At 41.1% G+C, this 18,579-nt stretch overlaps 1 protein-coding gene across 1 annotated transcript in view; it reads right to left on the bottom strand.

Annotated features, from left to right (window-relative positions):
* The window catches only part of LOC100774646 (rho GTPase-activating protein 18), a 142,520-nt gene that overhangs the window by 82,865 nt on the left and 41,076 nt on the right, over positions 1–18,579 (bottom strand). The window lies entirely within an intron of this gene.

Genomic DNA, 18,579 nt, shown 5'->3' with positions numbered 1-18,579 from the left:
TGTACCATCTAAATTAATAATAATAATAATAATAATAATAATAATAATAATAAATGACTAGAAAAAGAAAACCAAGCATTTTTCAGTGAAAGACACTAAGTTTCATTTAAAAGGTAGCCAGGAATATCTACCTCTAGCAGGGAGACCTAAATGTACCAGGTAGAAGACAAAATGCCAAAGGTAAATGAAACAGAAATCTCTAGCATAACTGATGTTACTGCTGGTCAGTAGCATGCCACCTAGACACATCTTCTGAAATCATGGGGTTACATGAGGTCTGAACTCCTGTAACTGAAGGTTGTGTTGGGGGTAGGTGAAGGGGATAGGCAAAGGGAGGGAGAAAAAAAGAGGAGGAGGAAAAGGAGAGAGAGGAGGAGGGAGAGAGAGAGAGACAGAGAACACACATTTGGCACAATAAAGGACTACATAATGAAGAATTGCAGTATTTTCACTGTATAAAAAGTCTTCTGTTCTTATTAAACATGATGATTTAACTATGGAAAACAAGGATTTGTAGTATTTTTCTATCATCATTTCTCAGCATGCAAGTAGCCAATTAGTGTATCTCTGTAATGACTTATTTTAGAATGTTTTGACTTTTAAAGTTGCAATTTGAGTTACTGGCTTGAGCTTCATTTTTAAAAAGCCATTAAATGAACTGTGGTTTAGGATTAGGACAGAATTTTCCACTCAAGGATTTTCATTTCCAGTCTTCTGTATTCATCCCTGTTTTCTATAATTAATTGTTCCAGGCCCAGATTCCCTTCTTGATAAATCTCTATAAAGAAAATACAGTTTTATTGATATTTATTTTTTTACAAAATGCCCAACTCCAAGACAGTGCTTCCTGAGGTCGCAACGTGACACTGGTCAAGGTTGCTAGGGTGTATAAAAGGATGAAAGTGTGTGTGGAAGCCAGAGGTTGAAATTTGGTATCATTCCTCAGGAGCCATCCACCTTCATTTCTGAGATGCTGTCTTTCAATGGCCTAGAACTCAGCAAACAAGTAAGGCCAGACTAGCTTCACAGCAAATCCCAGAGATCTGCCCAGCTCTGCATTCTCCGCACTGTGATTACATGCTGACACCACCAAACCCAGCTTATTTACTTCGCTTTTAGGAGACTTGAACTCAGATCCTCAGGCTTTACTCACTGACCTATCGCCCAGTCCAGGAAAGGTAATTTTTTAATCTAATCGCTTCATCAATACAGTTTCATTAAACAACAATGACAGCATTTATTCATTACCCCTTCTTTATAAATATTAATTTGAATGCTGCATTTATGCTGTTTTTGAAATAATTATAATTATGATCTAAAGTGAAATGAATATTTCTTTCTTTTGTGTTTAAGTATGTTGTGTATGTGTCTGGGTGTGGGTCTTGGCTGGAGATTGAATCTAGAGTAGCAGTTGTCAACTTGTGGGTCTCAATGGCTTTGAGGTCTCATATCAAATATTTACATTACAATTATAGTTGTGAAGTAGCAATGAAAATAATTTGATGGTGGGAGGTCACCACAACCTACACCAGGAACTGTATTAAAGGGTCACAGAATTAGGAAGGTTGAGAAGCACAGATCTTGTGTGTGCTATGTACATGTTCTATCACTGAGCTACATTCCGGTCCCCTATGTGTCTACTTTAAGTAAAGAATATGAAATGGGACAGTGGTGGTGCTTGCCTTTAATCCTAGCTTTCTTTGGGAGGCAGAGGCAGAACTCTCTGAGTTCGAGGCCAGCCGGGCCTACAAAGAGTGTTCCACAACAGCCAGGATGTACACAGAGAAACCCTGTCTTGAAGAAAAAATCAACGATAGATAGATAGATAGATAGATAGATAGATAGATAGATAGATAGATAGAATAGATAGATAGATAGATAGATAGAATAGATAAACACATAAATAAATAATAAGAGTAGAAGAATATGTCAAAGAGTAGAAGAATATGTCAAAGAACACTGAGATTTGAATGGTGACAACGCTTCAGTGCTTTGGTAGAGTGATACTACAGAACTGTGGCCCTTATTGCTAATAATAAACAGACTTGTAATCAGTGATTCAGATATTCATTCAACAAATACTGGCTCTTTGTTAGTTGCAAAGCACCATACATGTTGATATCCAAAGTCCAAAGAGGCACTGGGTTTCACCTCTGACCAGTCTGCATTGTTTAAAGAGGTCAGGAAAAGAACAATGCAGGGCAGGGTGGGGGAGAGGCTGGATGGTGTGTCCTGGCTCACTGTTGGGACACTAGGTGTTGCAGCTGGGCAAGGAGGAGATGCCAGAAGGTAGAAAAAAAAAAAAAAAAAAAGCAAAAACACGTAGCACTGTGGGGAGGTAAGAAGGAAATCCCAGCCTCTTCCTATACCTTGTTCTAATTTTACAAAACTCTCCGCAGCCAACAATGTCTTCCTGTTGTTTAATTCAACTTCACTTCCCTTTAGCTTAAGCCCATTTCCTCCTAGCAAATAAAAAAATTAGTCAGTGTCCTCTTCATAACCACCCTTTTGCTGGGTTAAACTCAGTGTATTATTGCATCTGGAGTTGGCCGAAAACCATCACTTTAATCTTTTCTTCTTTTAGGGGGCAGTGTCTTCAGAATGCAACCTATACTAGTTTTGAGCATGTTGCCCTTGTTGCTGCTGCTCTGAAACAGGGGCTTGTGATGAAGCAGGCCTTGACTGCTCCATCCTCTTGAAGCAGCCCCCCCAAACACAGGCACAGGCACACATGGCTATGGTCCCCCAAAGAACTGCAACAGGTAACAGCAGACCATCTTTGTTCTGAAATAGTTCCCTTGCACTGTCTGCTATTCTGAGAAAGGAAGAGCTAAACTGTTACTGTACCAAAACGGGACCTCTTTTGGTCCATAAAGGAGGCCTTTGGCACAGATAACACAGTTAAAGGTCTAATCACAAATGGTTTTTCCCTTCCTTACTGAGGAAATAAGCACTGTTATTATTAATTGCTTTCCACGGCTCTTTCTTTTTCAAAAAAAAAAAAAAGAACCTTACTGATCATTTGCATTAATATTATGCTAATAAAAGTAAGGGCATGCTAACTAATTCCATCTCTTCAGTAGTAACTAAGGATCAGAGAGAGGGGTAATTTGCATGTTTTCCTGATTGGAGTGAATTGGCATTTAAACGTTCATTGTCACCATTTCTGAAAATAATAATAATGCATGTTGGGCCAGGCGGGCAGAAGTGATTTCTCTAGTGGAACCATCTTAAAAGCAAGTATTTCCATTTTGCTTCTATAAATCTCAAATGATAAGGACGCACAGTCAAACCCGGAGCAGCCATCTGCATCACAAATACCTCTCAGTTCCTCCCTGCAGAAGGAACTCATTTACTGGTGAAGGCCATTCACTCCTACTTCTGAGTGCTTATTCCTCAAAATGCTTGCAAGTACTGTGGGAACAATGATTACAAGAGGGTCTTCCCATCTGTGCTGCATTAGGGTTGCAAGACAGCCCCTTTTGCAGATGCAGTCTTTGCATAATTCATTGGGCCATTTTAAACCCTAATCAGTGCATTGCAGTAAGCGATGGAGTGCACTGGAGAGAAGAGAAATTTATTAGCTACCTCCTGAACATCCACCCAATTCTCACTTGGGGCTCCTGCTCCATGAATCACGGTGCTTGCACCCGCATCTTATCTCTAGTGCCTTCTCACACCTGAAAGTGTCCTCATCTTTCTTAGCCCATGCTAATAGGCCAAGACAGTCCAGTTTTTATATTATTATCTCAGGATAGTCTTTGAAAGAAGATTCTACTGGGAGACGAAAAACTTGGCCCGTTTCCAGCTCCACTGTTTTTTGAGGGGGCATGACAGACACACTCATCCTACAAATGCAAGAACAGTACCTCAAGTCACATCCAATTCTAAAAGCCGTATCTCTCTAATCTGTCAACACTGTCTTTCACTGTCACACCTTCATTGAGTCCACCATGTCACCTCCCCCTATGTTTTGGGGTTTTGTTTGTTTGTTTGTTTTAAGATGAGGTGGCAGAGAAAAGTATATCTAGGTCTCCACCAATCCCAACTCGGCTGCTTTATTTAATTGGTTTGCTATTTAGAGACATACTTTAAGATACACTAGAAAAGGACTACATGACTATAGAAATTAAAAGAAAACTGCTTTAGTATAAATTTAAGAGAAAGACTTAAAGTTGGAAAATCCTTAAGTTTTATTTTTTTATTTTTATTTATTTATTTATTTATTTATTTATTTATTTATTTTGCTTTTTCAAGACAGGGTTTCTCTGTGTAGCTCTGGAGCCTATGCTGGCACTCCTTCTGTAGACTAGGCTGGCCTTCTGCCTGCCTCTGCCTCCCAAGTGCGGGATTAAAGGCATGCTCCACCAACACCCCCTCCTTATATTTTAAATACTGAAAAAACTGATGAAACAGAAATTATGCATGATAATATACTAGGCCTTGCAGTTTTGAACAAGCTAGACACTGTACAGAAAATATGCTTGGCATATGGACTGGTAACCTTACACTAAAACTTCTCAGGGTGAAGATATGTCTCTCAGTGGGTTAGAGCACTTGGTCCACAATTAGGAGGACCTGAGTTAGAATCCCCAGCATCCATGTAAATAAACCAGGCATGATCTCATATGTCTGTAACCCAGCATTAAAGGACACAGCCATGTGGAGTCTAGGAGATTGCTGGCCAGACAGGCTAGCCAAAATATTTAGCTACAAATTCAATGGGATATTCTGTCTTAAGGCAGTAAAGCTAAAAGTAATAGGAGAAGACAATGAACGTCCTTCTCTGGCCTCCACAAATCCAAATGCAGGCACACACCTGCACACACACACATACCTGCCTATTATATGCACACCAAACATACAACATACACACTAAAATGAAGTTTTAAATTTAAATAATATTTCTCATTTTCTACCTAGTATTTATTTTTAAACAGTGATTCACTCCTCAGCCTAGGCTGCCCTTAAATTCTTTATCCCCCTGCCTAAGCTTCCTAGGTGCTTCATTCCAGGTTCATTTTTTTAAGGTTTTATTTATTAATTATGTATACAACATTTTGCTTCCATGTATATCTACACACCAGAAGATGGCACCAGATCACATATCGGATGGTTGTGAGCCACCTTGTGCTTGCTGGGAATTGAACTCAGGACCTCTGGAAGAACAGTCAGTGTTCTTGCCTTCTGAGCCACCTCTCCAGGCCCCAGGTTCATTTTCTTATTCCTATCATTCTCTAGGTCACAGCATAAAGGCATGCACTGAGTTTCATGTTTATAAGTAATAACAACTTCTAATGTATAGTAATAAGAAAAATCATCTCAAAGACCCAACTTGAAGAACCTGACTCACAGGTGGTATCTTTGCATTTTTTTAAGTCAATAAATCCTAAGATTGCAAACAGCTAAGAAGTAAATGTTTGACCAAATCCTAGAAAGCATAACTAGAGTAGTAGGAAAACTTCTGAATGTGTTCTGGGTAGATGAATAAATGATGCTAGAAACCAGGGCCAGCTAGTAGAAATAAAGGAGCACAAAAGTAATTTCAAATGTTCTAGTTGCTGCATTAAAAAAAAAAAAAAACTAAGTAGGAACAAGTAAAATTCATGTTAAATGTCAGTACAGTTTAACCCAATACACTCCAAGGGCTGTCACTGCAACATATAATTAATGTGTAGATTAACACAATCCTTTACTTCATTCTAAGACCTTAAAGTTTCTTTTGAAATTTTTTACATTCAATTCGGTTTGGAACAACAAATTTCACATGTTCAGTCACCATAGATGGCTGGTAACTTCCATACTGAGGAGAGCAACTACAGAAAGAATGAGGCAGAGAACTAGTTCTCCTCAGGCAGCCCAATGCATGCAACTGCTAGATTTCCTTCTACTCCAACATATGAAACCCATTGCTGTTTGTCCAAAGAATGTTTGGTTGTCTATTGAGTCAAGATTTACTGAAAACCTACTTTACTCTATATTACCTTAAACAATGAAATGAAGATACGTTGTAGATAAAACAGGCCAAATATTCAGTAAGTAAGACATGTACAACTCCAACACAATATGCTAAGGCAGTGGCTGCTATGGAAACAGACCACAGGAGTCACTCATTCTAGTAAGGACACTTGTTAAGGACTTTACTGAGAGCTAAGGAGATGGCACAGTGGATAAAAGCATTTGCTATGCAGGCACAAGGACACGAGTTGGAGCAGTGGTTCTCAACCTTTTGATGTTGTGACCCTTTAGTACAGTTCCTCATGTTGTGGTGATCCCAACCATACAATTATTTTTTTGATACTTCATAACTGTAATTTTGCTACTGTTATGAATCCTAATGTATCTGTGTTTCCTGATGGTCTTAGGTCTTAGGTGATCCCTGTGAAAGAGTCACTTGAGTATCTCTCATGGGGTTGTGACCCACAGGTTGAGAACCACAGAGCTGGAGTCTATAGAAGGTTATGCATAAAAAAAAAAAGAAAAGAAAGGAAGGAAGGAAGGAAGGAAGGAAGGAAGGAAGGAAGGAAAGAGAAAGAAAGAAAGAAAGAAAGAAAGAAAGAAAGAAAGAAAGGAAGGAAGGAAGGAAGGAAGAAAGAAAGAAAGAAAGAAAGAAAGAAAGAAAGAAAGAAAGAAAGAAAGAAAGAAAGAAAGAGAGAAAAAAGGCCGGTATGGCCACTCATGTCCATAACCAAAACAAACATTTGGGAAAATGGACCAGTGGGTCTTGGGAACCTATTGGTTCCCAGCATAGCCTAGCCACAAAGAGAACTTCAGGTCCAGTGACAGATTTTATCTCAAAAGAATAAGGCAGAGGGTGATAAGGTTAGAACAGAAAAATACCTCCTTTTGATCAAGAGCATAAACTCTCTGGCTGGTGTGGAAACATTCCAGTTGGGTGTGTTCAATCACTTGGCCAAGGGACTGCTCTAGCCACGGGCTCATGATAAGCCACACTACAGAGACGGGTAGAATAATGAGTCCTTTAATGAGATAGTATCGTACTTTTCCTTCCCAGATTCCTTATTGCTAATACAGTAGTGACTAGATCACAGTATGCTTTTCTGAACTGTCTTCTTCTATCTCTTTCCTAAGCTTGATGTCCTTAATACTTGGGGTTTCCCTGACATATGGACCTCCTAACTTTTTCTCTAGTGTTCTTCCTTGCCTTGTGGCTACTTAGCTGCCAAGCTGGTACAGCTGTCTTCCTTCCCGCTTCTATTCTCCTCCTCTGAGCAGCCACTGAGGTTTCCAGCCTGCCTGCCCTGTGCTTTTTATCTTTTAAGTTCTAATTAAATTGTCCTTGGCCTTGGCAAGTGGTAAGTTGTCCCCTACCCCTATATGCCTTCTGTGGCACACAGGTGTCAACACACACACACACACACACACACACACAGAGAGAGAGAGAGAGAGAGAGAGAGAGAGAGAGAGAGAAACAGAGAGACAGAGAGAGACAGAGAGAGACAGAGAGAGACAGAGAGAGACAGAGACAGAGACAGAGACAGGGAGGGAGAGTGGAAGGGAGGGAGGGAGGGAGGGATGGATGGAGGTTTGGAAACATTCTGGAGAAGTGTGTTCTAAGCCTTGCAAAATTACTAGCATCCACCATGCATCAGACACCATGCCACCATGCCTTACTATGCTTAAATCTAAGCATATACTATGGTTTTCTTAACAAGCCCCTTACTTAAGAAACCCCAACTCATTGCTGCATACTGGCTCATGCTGAAATTCTTTACTGTGGTATCATTTAAGATACTGACTTTCCCTAAGTAGAAGTCAGAAAGGGCTCCACGGACTGCACCATCAGCAATCTGAAGCTGTATCGCCCACTGCCAGGTGAGTTTTGATAGAGAATGTCACGACATCGTCTAGATTTGAGACTTGCTCAGAACACTTACTATCCATATCATGTATCCACTCTGTTGAAGCTCAGTAAACAACATTAAAGGTCAAGCGTTTCGGTTTGGTGAATTATTTTAACCACATCACTTTAGCCTCCAGCCCCTTTCATCCCTCACCTCTTTCCTTCCTGAAACATAATGGGAACTTTCTCTGAAGTGCCCCAATTCACCAGAAGATTCCAAAGACTAGCCACCAGCAGGAAACACTACAACTGTTGCTACATCCAGAGCACAGGTGTTGAGGTTTGAATGAGAAATGGCACTTGGGTTTGAGTACCTGGTCCCCAGCTGGGGGCAGGCCTTCAGGTGAGAGGCCTAAATAAGTCACCAGGGGTGCGCACTGAAGCTTTTTAGGTTGGCCCCATTTCCTCTGCTCTCCCACTCTGCTCCCCAACTGCAAATGTATTGTGCCCACTTCATACTCTCATCACCATGCCTCCCCTGCATGGTGGACTGTATGCCCTGAACCTGGGAGCAAAGGAAGCCCTTTCTCCAGGAAGTTGCTTCTTGCCAGGGATTTGATCATAGCAACAGGAAAAGAACCTAACACAACAAGTGATTTCTTCCCAAGCTACTGTCTTCTTCTTCTTAGACCCATTTACCTGCCTGCCAAACCATTCTTACCCATTGTAAAATGTCTATGAACAGCCACATCTCCCTCTAACCTAGAAACAGGGCACATGAGGTTGTAAAATACATGTAAAATATTGTTGTTTTTAATATTTCGTGTTTTGAGGCATATTCTTGCCATGGAACTGAATGGTCTCCAACTCAAACTTCTTGCCTAAGCCTCTTGAATACTGAGATTATAGGCATGTACCACCATGCTGGATGCTGTGCTGATGAGCGCTTAAATCTCATCAGGCTGTTGGTACTCAGTTTCATATGGGCCCTGTGTACATAAATAGATCCTTAGGCCTTTCTTTTGGCTAACCCATCCATTATTGGTCATTTCCACTAGATTAATGAACCTGCTGAGAGGAAAGTTCCCTTCATCTCTACAGTCCAGCTGCACCAGGCATAAGGTGGCGAGAAAAGCAGGACCTCAGACTTCATCTCACACTTGTGCAATCTCAGCCTGCAATTTAGCATCCTCAGGTAACTGCAGAGTCAAAGCCACCAAGAACAATTGCTCCAGGCATTTGGAAAGGGAGCACTGGAGCGCAGGGAAGAGTTACTGGCTAAAGGATAATTTTAGGCTCATTAGCATATACATGAGAGTTAAAACTATGGGGCTGAAAAAATAAAAAGCTTAGCCACAGAAAACAAATTTATACAGGATAAAAGAATCTGCATGGTGGGGAAGAGTCTGCATATGTGGAATGGAAATAAAACATCATCATCAAGTTAAACAGCAGCTTACTTGCTAAGTGCACTAAATAAATACAAACAAGAAGAAAGGCGAGGAAAACAGGGGTGAATCCACATTAAAGCTGTAAAGAACTTCTACTAGCCAGTCATGGTGCCAGAGGTCTGTGGTGACTGCCACTCAGAAGGCTGCGGCAGAAGGATTGATTGCATGTTTGAGTTTGGCTTGCACTAGAGAGTAAAGGACAATCTGGGCAACTTTTGAGTTAAGTAGGAGCAAGAAGGGTGGATGGCAGGGAGTAAAGCTCAATGCTGCAGTGTTTGCTTAGCATGTAGATGATCATGGGCTCATCAATGATGGAGAGCTCACTTAGGGTGTAGGAGGCCAAGGGTTCAATGTCTAGTACCAAAAAAGAACAACTAATAAACACTCTTACTTATGATTAAGTTAAACTTATTTAATATTCAAAGGTGCTAGCCAACAAAAAGAAATACAAGATGATCAATATAAAAGTAATAAGAATGGTTCTTTGGTAAGATTATATACATTTATGCATGGCATTCCTTATTCTGTCTGGTGGTCCACCTCACCCCACCTCCTGACTTTGGTAATGTATAATGCTATTTTCCCTTAAATGAGACAATTTTTAAAAGACCATTGCCAAAGAAAGTACACAGTCAGAGGTCTGGATTTCAGGCTAGCTTCCCCAGGTGCAGTCTGGCCACAGGCAGGCCTTCACTGCTCTACATACCAGGGTCCCCTCAGCTGGGTAATGGGAACCTTGGGAACAAACCATTCTCTTTCCCCAGCTGTGACTATCTATGCTCCAAGTTGGCTGTGAGGAGGGATTCAATTCTCCAAAAGCTCCTTTGAGAATAACACGGAGAATGTATGCAGCAACTGCCCCATTCTCCACTCTCAGACTTCCCCAAACTCCTCAGCCCACCAGCTCACCGAGGGAAAGAATGTTCCTGAAGTCCTCTTCACAGTGCACTAACTGTTTGGAGAAAGTTTAAAGTCCACCAAGTAGTTGTCTATGTCCTCCGTTTCCCAGGTGACACTGTTACAGTTGCTTGGTGTTGCTAAATACACACACACACACACACACACAGAGAGAGAGAGAGAGAGAGAGAGAGAGAGAGAGAGAGAGAGAGAGAGAGAGAGAGAGTGTATGCAATGAGTGCCCTTGAAACCCAGCCCCTTCCAAGGCCCTTGCAAGCTGCTGCTCCCTGAGGCATGAGAGCCTATGAATGCTTCTAGCTGGAGGCCAAATGATTAAAAACCACCATGCATAAATTACTACTCCATGTAAAAGCCTTAAAATATATTTTCTAATGGTTTTACGGCAGGGCACAGAAGCAAAGACAGGAATAGCAAGCTGTGCTCTTTTATGTGGGGACTGATGCACATGAATACAGATATGACAGAAGATGAAAATGAGCAGACAAGGACAGTCTGCTCTTTCAGCAGTGACAGCGGCCCAGTGTGAAAGGCCCATCAGGGCACGACGCCTACTTTGAGCCCTTTGGAACAAATACCCAGTGTGCTCCCACTCTCTCCTTCTGAAGTGGAAGCAATTTGTCCATTCATCCTCTCGCTTTAAATAATGTCCAGCATGGATCTGGAGAGATGTTTTTGCTCTTGCCATGCAGTGTCCTTCCCATTAGCCCATGAAAACCACAAGAGTCTCTTCCGTGTACAGGTAGTAAACACTTCCCCATCTAGCACAGTTGCTATCAGACAGTATCCTTTAAGTGACATCATCTCCACATCGCTGTATGAGACTTCCCAACCATATATAGTTAACCTATTCATTAACATCAGGATATAAGATTCAGGAGGCTCTGCAATTTGGAAGGCTTCAATTATGAAGCCAGGCATGACTCCTGTCACCCCAATTCTTCTTTAGATAGTGAGTTTGAAACCAGTCTGTGCTACATAGTCAGACCCTACCTCACAGGACAAAGGAATAAAGTGCAGAGGCACACATGTGTTAGCAACCGCATGCTTAAGTCTGTTAGCTTTTCATTCCAACACATCTCTGTTATTAATGAGAAATTTAATGACTGAAAATCTTCGGGGAAAGGGATGAACCTTCTCTCATTCTGCATCTGAAATGTAAATGTTAATTAATTCAGTTTTTGTTACTTCCACCCCCAGTTGCTCTGCCATCAGAAAAGGAGCACTTGGTGATTTGCCAAGGACAGTAGTGACAATAATACTAAGAAGTGGTTCTCATCTGGGCCCGTATTTTAAAGATGACAAACTAAGATTCAAAGAAACAAATCCCCTTGACTAGGACAGGCAGACTACGACCCAGGCCAAGTAGTCCCAGACCCTCACTCTTTACCCTCTATAGGATAATAGGCTCTGTCATCAATCCTCAGAAAGGACATAAAAGTATGATGGAGATCAGAGCCAAAATGACCCTAGGGATCACCAGTTTGCTGATAGGCATGACTTTCTGGCTGGCTTTAGGGGCAGTTCGGCAAACACACTTTGGTTACCCATGTGTCCAAGGTATGCAAGTGGTAAATACAACTGGTCTCACCTCTCAAGTTTTCTTGACTTGTTTTTTTGTTTTGTTTTGTTTTAATAGGTGAAGGTGACAAGTCAGATTAGAATCCCGTTTCAAATCTTCAGCATCCTTTCCTGCCTTGGCCTCAGAGTCCAGCCCTGAACCATAATCCACTGTGCCACTGGCAGCAGAAATCATGAGTAAGGCTCCAGGAACACCCAGGTGGTTCATATCCGTGCCAAACCTCTTCGATACTGACTCCCAGGGGGGAAATGGCATGACCAAGTACTACCCATTAGGAGAGATGGCATTAGGGTAGACAAAACACATTACTCTTCACCCTTATCACCAGGGTCATAAAGTTGGGCAATAAATACTCTTTTATTGATCATTACTTTCCCTTTGTGAACTTTGACAACCCAGCCCACTGATGCTTGAGTCCAAAGAACAATTAGCCAATAATATTACCTTATTCTCCAACTCAGTCCCACCTATTTAGTCCCATCTCTTTTTGAGAAAGAGAAAAGAGCTAAGAATGCACAGGACAACCTTATACTGAGGCATCTGCAAAGGAGATCTGTCCGGCAAAAGGATTTATCTGGTAAGAACAAGCATTGGGTCTTTTTTATTGGGGTACCATCATTTTCTCTTGTGACATGCTTGGAGTAATAGCAGGTGTTACTGGGCTAGTCTCTCTTTATACAGGGAATATACATCCCAGCTTACCCTGAGCCTGTTTATACAGGGAATATATGTCCCAACTTGCCCTGGGCCCATTTCATTTTGTGCTATCAGCCAAGTCCTCTAGGGGGTTGAATGACAGCCTCTGTTCAAGTAGATACATCCTATGACTTCAAAGCACAGATCGTCTAGTTCAAATCCTTCACCCATGATCTAAGTTCTTCCACAAAATAGGGTTTGCCATGGCAAGAATGAAGTGAATACAGTGGATTAGAAGGCACGAGACTCAAGCCTGGCCCTTCCCCAACACAAACGTGGTATTACTTTGATTAAGTTATCTACAGTTAATGGATCATGGTGAAATTGTCATTTGTAAAAGGGAAAAGTTGGACTGGTTACTTTGGATTTTTACCTTTATCCCCAAATCCCAATATACACATCATAGAAAAATTATGGAAAGTAAACTTTTCTCCGAGGGACATTGGTGAAGGGGAGAACGGTGGAGGCAGGATGTAATCATGAGACCCATTACATAAAATAGAATCTAAAACCTAATTTCATCATTTTTGAGGTCACAGGCACGTTATCTAAAACTCTATGCCTCAGATTCCCCCATCTATTCAAAATGATTAATTCGGCATTTGCCAAAGAACAAATACACCCAAAATGCGGGGATTAGGCAGTGAATCAAGTCTGCTCTGATGAAACAGAGTGGCAAGGAGATAGAAAACAAAAGGATTTATGACTTGCCAGGTGGAGAGATGTGCCCTGAAAATAAATGTAGGCTAAGAGAATGGGGTGGAATTACCACAGAGCTGAAGGCCTCTTGAGCGGGCAAGGTGGTGCATGGACACCTTTGAGTGGAGGAGGGAGGGGCAAGGTTAGGTGTGCAGATAGATATCTACAGTGCAGGCACTTTTCACATATGCCCAGTGTTATGAAATGATGGGATGACACACAGAGCTCCTGATAGAGCGATTGGCATGTGTTTGGAAGGAAAGTTCATCGCTTCCCACTTCTGTATTTCCTCATTTCCTCATCTGGCTTGGGGATCCAGTCTACGGTTTTTGTTTCTCAGTCATCCCCAAAGGCAGCACAGCAAAGGGTCAGAAAAACCTGTCCTTGAATTTCACCTTCTACACAATGACGAGCTACACTTGTCAGATCCAAACCTAACCTCAGCCCATGTTTTCAGAAGAACCCTTGAATAATAACACACATCAACAAGGCAGTGTGTTAATGTTCTTACTCACTCTCCTTAGCAGGAAAGCTCCAGCATGTGAGATATAGGCCAGTCTCTGTGGCAGAAATCCCTGGGCCACTTCCTAGCCGTCTGCTGTCTACAGAGCCTTGACCAAGTGGTATAACCTCTCTGTGAACTGGAGACAACAATAGCACCCCCTTTCAGTGATGAGATGGACAATTTTTCTGCAAGCCTACTGGGTAGCTCCCAGATTGTCCCACTCAAAGTCATGCTTGAAGATGGTCTAGAAGGACAGGGGAGGGGAGGATGAGCAGATGGCTCTGCTGGTGTCACTGATGCCTGCTGCACTAAGTCATCGTCTTCTCCGTCAAAGGAAGAGGAGTGTTCCCTCTCAGCACAGCTTGAAAGGCAGGACTTTCCTAACTCAGAATGGGTACTCAGATGGACATAACAAAGGAATGTTGAGTGTCAGAGCATACCACTATGACAACAAATGAGACCATAAGTCTTGCTGACAGGGAACACAATTCTTTGGCCCTGTGCCTCTGAGAAGCCCATTTCCTTCTCTTTGCCAATGTTTAACTCTCTTCCTTTTGAGTCCAGAATGAAGGTATATTGGGCATCAAATAGTTGTTCAACAAAAACTCCTTTATTAACAAAAGTAAATTCAAACTCTTGCATAGAAAGGGCAAATAAACTAGCATCTAAACTTCCCAATATGGAGGTATATACAAATTATTTTCAATTTTTTTTTATTTATGAGAAAGGACATAGATGGCTTGGCAAACATATGGATGTTTGAGGACAACTTCCTATAGACTGTTATTCCTTTCCATTTCATGGGTTCTAGAGATTGAACTTGGGTTGTCAGAGCAAGCACATACCCATGGAGCTACATCACTAGCCATAAATCTAATTTCCCCTCCTTATCTTCTCATTAAAAAAAAAAAAGTCATTTTCCCTCTTTGAAAAGTTGGTAATTCTACCTTTTTTGGGTGTAACAGTCTTAGCTGTCCTAGAACTCACTTTGTAGACCATATTGGCCTTGAACTCACACAGAGATTCACCTGCCTGTGCCTCCCAAGTGCTGGGATTAAAGGCATGTGCCACCACCACCCAGATCTACCCTTTCTTAAGACAAAAACAAGCAGTTATTCCATAGATTAACAACTACTCAATGAAGCTTCAAAGTAGGTACATGTCTACATTTCTGACAGAATTGAATAACAACCATTGCTTGTCCCAGAAGTCAGATGTTTTGTGGGGTTGTCATTTGCTTTCTTGAGATGTGGTTTTGCTGTGCATACCTGACTGGCCTGGTCCTCATCATATAGTACAGTCTACCCCAAACTTAGAGCCATCCCATGACTTTCCCTCCCAAGTGCTAGGATTACAAGTGTGCATGACAACTACTTAGTCTTTAACAAATGCTTCTTGCACAAAACTTAGATTTTTTTAAAATAAATTAAGGCATGTATTATTTCAACAGGCATTAATCATATGACAGGAAGGGAAAAATAATATATTTGATTTCCAGGTACTCAATGGGAAGTCCTTTATGAAAGGATTCTCTCCCTCATGCATAATGAGCTCCTTCAGGAAACATTTACCAGAAATGCCCAGTTGTCTTGTGGCATCCTGGCTATTGCCAGCTCCAGATCTGCTAAGCAATGCCAGTAGGTACATGGAGGGCAAAAGAAACTGACAAGAACCTCAGGGGTTCCCAGTTGGCTCCTGGCAGGGTAAGAGTCTAGCAATGTCTGCTGGGCTCTTGGCCAAGAAATGGAAGGATACTGTGCATTCAAATACATGCCTGGGCAAAAAGAACAGAAAAGAAGAAGGAAGGAGACAGTGATGAAACAGTGGGACAATGGGAAAGAAGGAGGAGGCAGCAGTGGTGGTATCTTGTTCTTCACCTACCAAGGAAAATAAAAATGGCTGCAATCCCAGCATTTAGGAGACTGTAAAAGGAATATAGTGATTGAAACTGGACTAGATAATTGAGTGAGGCCAGTTTGTACTACATGCAGACCCTGTCCTAGATAGATAAAAGATAGATAGATAGATAGATAGATAGATAGATAGATAGATAGATAGATGATAGATAGATGAATGAGAGATACAGACAGAAAAATAGGCAGATCATACATACATACATACATACATACATACATACATACATACATAGTAAAAATGGAGAGTGAAGAAAGACTGACAATAGTCCTCAATTATCTTCTCTCTCTGTATCATAAACACTCTTGGTAATACACATCAGTACACAAATTAGAGACATCCCAGATACTTAAGGTTCACTGGCCACTGCCTGCACTTCTTGGAATTATCATGCACTACAATTACAGTCATTGCCCCCCATTCTAAAGACACAGAAAGGCCTATGTCCCAAGCCAAGCCATGTTGCAAGGCTGCTATCTCTTTTTGCTGTAATCCACTTCCGAGTGACCTTTTTGTTGAAGAAGGTTGTCACTACATGAACAACAAACACATGTAGGGTAAATGCAGTGTCTTTAAATGCAGGTCAAAAATATCAGCTTATCCACAAAATCATAAAACAGGCTGAGAACTCCATCTGGGAAATGAAGACATTTCATTGTCTTCACAATCTTTTTTAAGCCTCTGCACCAGAGCAGCAGTAAGTATAGGAGCAACTTGGTTCCTCAAGTTCCTAGGCTCTTCAGTCTGACATCCCAAGCCCCATGAGCTCTGGTCCAACTTCCCTTACCCACCGACTCAGGTTTATCTCCATCCTTTCTCACAGGCACTGTACTCTAGTCCAAGAGAACTGAGCAACACATGTACTCCTACCTCAAGAGCCCTGGATGTACAATTCTCATCTCCACTAAAAACCTCCCTCTTTGCCTAACTCCTAGACCACAAGAATGCCTCCCCATCCAACATCCAAACTTCTACCACTACACACTGCATCGTCCAAGTTCACTCACAGAACAACCCCACAAGGGCCATGAGCAGCCTTTAGAGAATGGATAGAAAGGTACACAGTGAATTAAATGGAACCCAATAACTCTGCAGTTTACCAGATGCAGAACTCAGAGCAAACCATCTGAACTCTTGCATATCTACTATTTTCTCATTTGTAAAAGGAGACAAAAGTACCTATCTTGTATGTTAAGAGAATTAGAAATAATTTTATGTAATAATCTAAAATAACTGATTGAACACACCTAAATCAAATATCCAGAATCTAAAGGATGTGTGCTTCCAACGTCTCACATCTGGAGCAGTATGTAGTTTGATGATAGTCTTTCCAAATGTACAATCTCCTCACTCTCATCCTCAAGGCTGGAACACATTTGGTCTAAAGAATCCCAGCTAAGAGCCAGAGAGATGGCTCAGCAGGTAAAGGTGCTTGCTGCCAAGTCTGATGACCTGAGTTTGATCCCTGGAGCCCACATTGTGGAAGGAGAGAACCAACTTCTGCAAGTTGTCCTCTGACCTCCACATGCCTGCTATATTCCTTAAGTCCCTCTCACCTGGATAAATAAATGTAATGGAAAAAAAATACCAACAAGAATCTCAGATAAGGAATAGCAGCCTGGGCTATCTCATAATACCCAATAAACTGAGCCAGCCATAGTGGTACATGCCTTTAATCCCAGCACTTGAAAGATAGATGCAGGTGAATCTCTGTGAGTTCAACTCCAGCCTGGTCTACATAGAGAGTTCCAAGATAGTCATAGCTACATAGTGAGACTCTGTCTTGAAAAAAATTAAAAGAAGATCCCAATTCAAAAATGAAAAACAACAAAAGCAAAAACCAAACCAACAGTATGATTGCTTCAAGTCCAGAGAAAGAGGAATGAGCCACATACTATGGGCTCAAGAGCAGACACTTCCTAATTCTCCTCTGAAGTTTGTTATTTTACCCTCGATGCTTAACACTAAACAGGTGCTTTACAGAGTAACCGAAAAATAACTAAGATCATTTGCACCATTTTCATGAAGCCAGCTTTAAAGGCAATTAATATTGTGAGCAATTGTAGGTATCTCAACTTTCTAATGGTCAAATATTATAGGAGTTAGGATAAATATGTTCAATAATTTTGGGTCACCATTATATACTGCAAATGAAAGCACATTGGTTTTTTGTTTGTTTGTTTGGTTGGTTGGTTGGTTTTGTTTCCCTTTTCTTCATGTTTACTTATCTCTTTGGTAATTCGTCTCAATTTTCCCCTCAGATTTTTTTCTAGACTGAAATAAAAGACAATTTGAATTGAAATTTGCCTTAAATCTGAGTAAAAAACTTACCCTAACAATTTTACTTGTGATCATAATGAGTTCTAATCTGGATATCAGATTTAAAGATTTTCCCCCATCTAAAAAATTCAACCTTATACAAATAAAATAAAAGTTAAAAATTCTACATCAGAGTGGTTATGGATGTCTCATTATTTTGACATTTCTATTTTCTCCAGGCATGTGTTGACAGTCACTCACATTCTTAGTATATATTAAATAATTTCTGAAACATCATGGATACTTCCAGATGGGAAACAAATCCTGTAACTCAAAGTTGAAGTGCCAGCAGTCTACCTAGGAAAACTAAAGGGATGATTCCATATTGTGGGATAACTGCATAACTGCTTTCCTTCATTTTGTGCTAGCAACATTTTATAGTTAAAAGTGAGGTAAGCTACCTGGAGAAGGATGTTGTATCCCCTCGCCTTTCTGGCTAAAATCAACTGCAGAAGAGACATATTTATAGATGCCTCAGCCACTTGAAAAATCTTTTATACTATCTACTTCACAATAAAAAAAAAATCATCCAGGGGCTGGAGAGATGGCTCAGCGGTTAAGAGCACTGACTGTTCTTCCAGAGGTCCTGAGTTCAATCCCCAGGAACCACATGGTGGCTCACAGCTGCCTTGAATGAGATCTGGTGCCTTCTGCCTGCATGCAGGCAGAAGACTGTATACATAATAATAAATAA

The sequence above is a fragment of the Cricetulus griseus genome, chromosome 2 (assembly GCF_003668045.3).
Source record: "Cricetulus griseus strain 17A/GY chromosome 2, alternate assembly CriGri-PICRH-1.0, whole genome shotgun sequence".
NCBI classification, from domain to species: Eukaryota; Metazoa; Chordata; class Mammalia; order Rodentia; family Cricetidae; genus Cricetulus; species Cricetulus griseus.
Note: the sequence above shows the minus strand (reverse complement) of the source record. Positions and strands in the feature narration are given on the sequence as shown.